Consider the following 4,906-nt stretch of genomic DNA (forward strand, 5'->3'; position numbering starts at 1 on the left):
CTGTTTCTCATTACTTGGAATATTTCTTGCCATTCTTTTCTTGCTTGGAATCTTTCCATTGAGAAGTCATTAGCTGACCTTATTCGGACCCCCCTGTATGTTACTTCTTTTTTCTCCCTTGCTGCCTTTAGGATTCTCTCTTTGTCTTGGAGTTTTGCCATTTTAATGATGATGTGTCTTGCAGTAGGCCTCTTTGGGTTCCACCTGATTGGGACTCTCTGTGATTCCTGGATTTGTGTGACTTTCTCTCCTCATCTTAGGAAAATTTTCCGTTATTACTCTTTCAAGTAGGTTTTCTATCCCTTGTTCTTCTTCTTCCCATTCTGGTATTCCTATTATTTGGATATTATTACCTTTCATATTGTCTTGCATTTCTCTTAGACTCTCTTCATTTTTTCTGATTCTCTTTTCCATTACCTCGTCCGTCTGAGAGATCTTTCCATCTGTCTTCGAGCTCGCTTATGCGGTCCTCCGCCTCATCAATCCTACTCTTCATACCTTCTACTGTGTTCTTCAGTTCAGAAATTGTATTCTTCATTTCCTCTTGGCCTTTGCCGATGATTTCTATTTCCTTTTTCATGTTGGTATAGTTTGCAGAGAGTTCATTGTAGCTCCCCTGTAGTTTCTGGTAGCTTGTTGTAAGCTCTTTGAATTTTCTGATAACCAGCGCTTTGAATTCAATATCTGATAGTTGACTTGCCTCTATTTCATCTAACATTCTTTCTGAGACTTCCTCCTTTTCTTTCATTTGGGCATTGTTTCTTTGTCTTCCCATTGTTTGTGATGCTCTTCTTGTTGGCCTCAGCTTCTTAGATTGATCTGTTCTGGTACCCTGAGTTTATGGTGTGAACTTCTGTGGTAGGATACCTGTGAAATTCAGTGGTGCAGTCTCCTGTAGGTACTTTGGTGTTCTTCTCTTTCACTACTCCTCTGGTTGGTTTCCAGCTAGTTGAACCTTTTCTTCTGGTCTCACTAGCTGCAGCAGCCTGAGGGGCTATTATTGTGGCTCTTCTTGCGCCTCGGTATGCTCAACCGGTCTCGCCAGTATCCCCCAAGATCCAGAGTGGCGCCACTCTCCCGCACCCTACTGAGAGCGGATTTTCTCCCAGGCTTTCCAGCCCTGGTCTGGCATGAGGGTGCGTGCTCCCAGCCGTGCTTTCCTGTTCTTGTAGGCTTGGGTGTGGAACTTTCCCTGTGTTGTGGCTGAACACACAGGGCAAGTCACAATTGTCCCAAACCAACAGCAACAGCCTGACTCCCTCTGTTTCTCTGTCTGCGCCAGCTGAGTAGGGGTGAAGCTGGTGACTGGCTCTCTTCCAGGGGCCCAGCCAGCAGCCAGAGACTCCCCGAGTTTATTTGCCAGCCAGTGCAGGTCCTGTGCCACAGGGATCCCTGGGCGACTCTCAATTCCCCAAGCTGAGGGTCGGTGCAGACCCCGCCCCACCGGGAAAGCACGGTGGACTGGTGGTTCCCCAAGTAGAGGGCCTGCGTGGGGCCCCTTGAGGGCTGGGGAGGCATGGGCAACCTGCAGCTACCCAAGCCGAAGGCCAAGGCTTGACTCCCAGTCCCTCCCAGTCTGCGCCAGCTGAGCAGCGATGGAGCTGGTCTGTGCCACGTGAGTAGGGATGGAGCTCGCAACTGACTCACTTCTGGAGGCCCTGCCAGCAGCCCGAGACTCCCTGAGACTGTTCAAGGGCTGGCACAGTCCCCGCAAAGCAGGGAATGCTCTGGCAACTCTCAGTTCTCCCAAGCCAGCAACCTGACTCCACGGGTTATCAGAGCTTTCTGGTTTGCTTCCGAATGCTCACTCTTCTCTCTGCCACTACTGGCAGACCGATCTCTTATGGTGTTTTCCAATCTGTGCCCTGCCAGATGGGGGTGGTGTCGGTGACCAGTTCTCTCCCAGAGACGGTGTTGCTCACCCTCGGCTCTCAGAGACTGGGGCTGCCGCCCGGGCCCTGGCTTGGCCTGGCAGGGGGCCCGCCACTGCCTCTGCGCTGCTCCCTCATACCTTGTTGATCTGCGGTTGTCTCCTCTCCTCATCCTCTGGTCATTCAGTGTCTGCTACACTCTCTGGAGTCCTGCCTTCTTATATGCTGGGTCCCAGTTGGGCATCTGCTGTGCTCTTCCACAGATCAGCCAGGTCCTTCTCCGGTGCATGGAGAGAAGCAAAATCCTTTGTTCTACGCCGCCACCATCTTCCTCCCAGGATATCCTATGTAGTCATTTTCTTTTCTTTTTTTTTTTTTACAATTCTTTTATTTTTTTATTATTATTTTTATTTAATTCTTGTTCAAGTACAGTTTTCTGTCTTATATTCCCAGCCCAATTCTTTTATACTTGGTCCAGTGATTAGTCCACTTTATTACTAATACTAAAGTAAAAATTTAACCATTACTATATAATTACATATATAACCCTAAGAATTTGTAATTTATTCTAAATTGTGTCCTAAAAATATAAAAACTGAGTTACTTAATACTCTTAACACACTTACTCCTAAGTAATGTAAAAATACAGAAACATGAAGTATTAAGTATTAAATTTTTCTTTAAATATAACTCCTACTTCAGTAGGACATGTCGGTAAAGTTATTTTCTTCCAAGTGATTGATACTGTGTTTAGTACTTTTAAATAATAAATATATAAGCACTTAACTATAGAAATGATTTAATGTGTAAATAATGTATAGACATTCTACCAATAAAATTCAATTTTCCCCCAAACAATTAGCCTTTTAAAAGAAAAGCACACAAACAATTTTTAAAAAGTCTCTAACTTCCTCTGCTTCTAAATCTCTGTTGAGCTGGAAAAATAAAGCTTGTTCCATCAGGAATCTCAAGTTAGAACTGTCTCCAAAGTGGCTGTGAGAGAGCAGAGTGTGATTTCAGAAATGACATCTACCACTGCCTACCCTAACAGCTAAACTAGGTGAAATTTGTCCAAGAGAATCAGGCTTCAATGTATGAGTCCATTATGTTCTTCTAAGATGTTAGTAAACCAAAACATGAAATACCAAATTCAAAACAAAAAACATTAGCACTTGAGGCTAATTGTCATACAGATTATTAGTTCCTTAAATGTATCTCTCTTTCTATAACATTAATAAAGGGGATATTTTTACCGCAAAGAAAATTTTATTTTATATACCACTAGCCGTGAATTTTTTTCAATGGTTATTACATAGTGCTGGTTCCATTATCCAAGTGTCATGATCATTTTATGTCCACAATTTACTTTGAATTTACAAAAGTTTCATGTTTTATGTAAGTAAATCTATCATTAACTGATAGTAAATCTATCGGTTAAGTGAGGATTTAACAGTGAGATGCAATCTACCATCCATATTATCTGCTGTTTTTCAGATAGCAATGTAGAAGAGTTGTGATTTTAATCACTTTTTCATTTAAGTCACCTACGTAAAAAATAAATCAATAAATCTGAACATCTAAGTCTCTGAAGGAAATTTTCCATTGTGCTCTAGAAATACTTAAACAGTAAGATTGTCAGAAATAACGTCCATGTCCACCTCCTCTTTGTCTTCCAGCTGCTTTCCTTTGCATGCAAAGGGGCCCAGATAAGATGAATGTTTTGCTTGACTTTTTTTATGTCCTGAGCTTTCTTAGTTCTTTATTTTTCTTCAACCTGTTCATTATCAATTTAGCTTTCTGTTTCTGTTTGATCTCTTTAACTCTCTTCACTGCATCAACGATTTTATTTCACAGGCTAGTTTCTACACTTTTCAAATTCAAATGAAGCTCCATTTGAATTTGAAGCTTATCCACTATAAGCTCCTTTACCACCTGCTTTATGGAAGGCTTTAGTCCACCTGACCTTGCAAGGATTGTGCTTCTTTCTAAAGTTTTATGACACTTGAATTTACAGAACCTGAACAACTTGCAGTCATTGTAGATGAACGTCATGCTGCGGCCAGAGTATATGGACCTGGAACAGAAATATCACTTCTCGATACACATGTTAAATGTGCATGGGGACTCACCACCCAAATGCTCAGCTTGAAAGAAAGGCCTTCCTTATTCAAGTGTGCGTACTTACTTTGTCAGTGAAGAAATTAATTCACTCGGGTCTGTCTTATATGTGAAAATATTTTCCTAATTTGTTCTTTGTCCTTAGTCCCTATGTGTATCTCTGTTTTTCTCTATGAATGTTTTGTATTTTTAGTGCAATCGTCTTTACCTTTCCTAAATTCAGCTTTTTATTCTGTTTTGTTTCAATATATTTTATTGATCATACCATTACATTTCCATTTTTTCTCCCCTTTATGCCCCTCTGCCCTGTACCCCCCTTCCCTACATCGTTCTCCCACCTTAGTTCATATTCATGGGTTGTACATATAAGTTCTTTGGCTTCTATATTTCCTATACTATTCTTAACCTCCCTCTGTCTATTTTGTACCTACCATTTATGCTTCTTATTTCCTGTAACTTTCCCCCTATTCTCCCCAGTCCTCCTTCTCATTGATAAGCCTCAATGTGATCTCCATTTCTGTGAATGTGTTCCTGTTCTAGTTGTTTGCTTAGTTCATTTTTGTTTTAGGAGGGGGTTGGTTGTTGATAGTTGTGAGTTTGTTGTCTTTTTAGGTTCATATTTTTATCTCCTTCTTTTCCTTAGATAAGTCACTTTAATATTTTGTCTAATAAGGGCTTGGTGACAATGAACTTCTTTAACTTGACCTTATCTGAGAAGCACTTTATCTGCCCTTCCACTCTAAATGAAAGCTTTGCTGGATAGATCAATCTTGGATGTAGGTCCTTGCCTTTCATGACTTGGAATACTTCTTTCCAGCCCCTTCTTGCCTGTAAGGTCTCTCTGGAGTAATCAGCTGACAGTCTGATGGTAACTCTTTGTAGGTAACTGCCTCCTTTTCTCTTGCTGCTTCTAGGAT

At 41.4% G+C, this 4,906-nt stretch overlaps 1 pseudogene; it reads right to left on the reverse strand.

Moving 5' to 3' along the window:
• Positions 1-3,490: 3,490 nt before the first annotated feature.
• On the reverse strand, positions 3,491-3,977 carry LOC118990461 (probable ribosome biogenesis protein RLP24; annotated as a pseudogene).
• Between the last annotated feature and the right edge of the window lie 929 nt (positions 3,978-4,906).

This window comes from Sturnira hondurensis, unplaced genomic scaffold, assembly GCF_014824575.4.
Source record: "Sturnira hondurensis isolate 20B ecotype Veracruz unplaced genomic scaffold, ASM1482457v3 Scaffold0007036, whole genome shotgun sequence".
Taxonomy (NCBI): Eukaryota; Metazoa; Chordata; class Mammalia; order Chiroptera; family Phyllostomidae; genus Sturnira; species Sturnira hondurensis.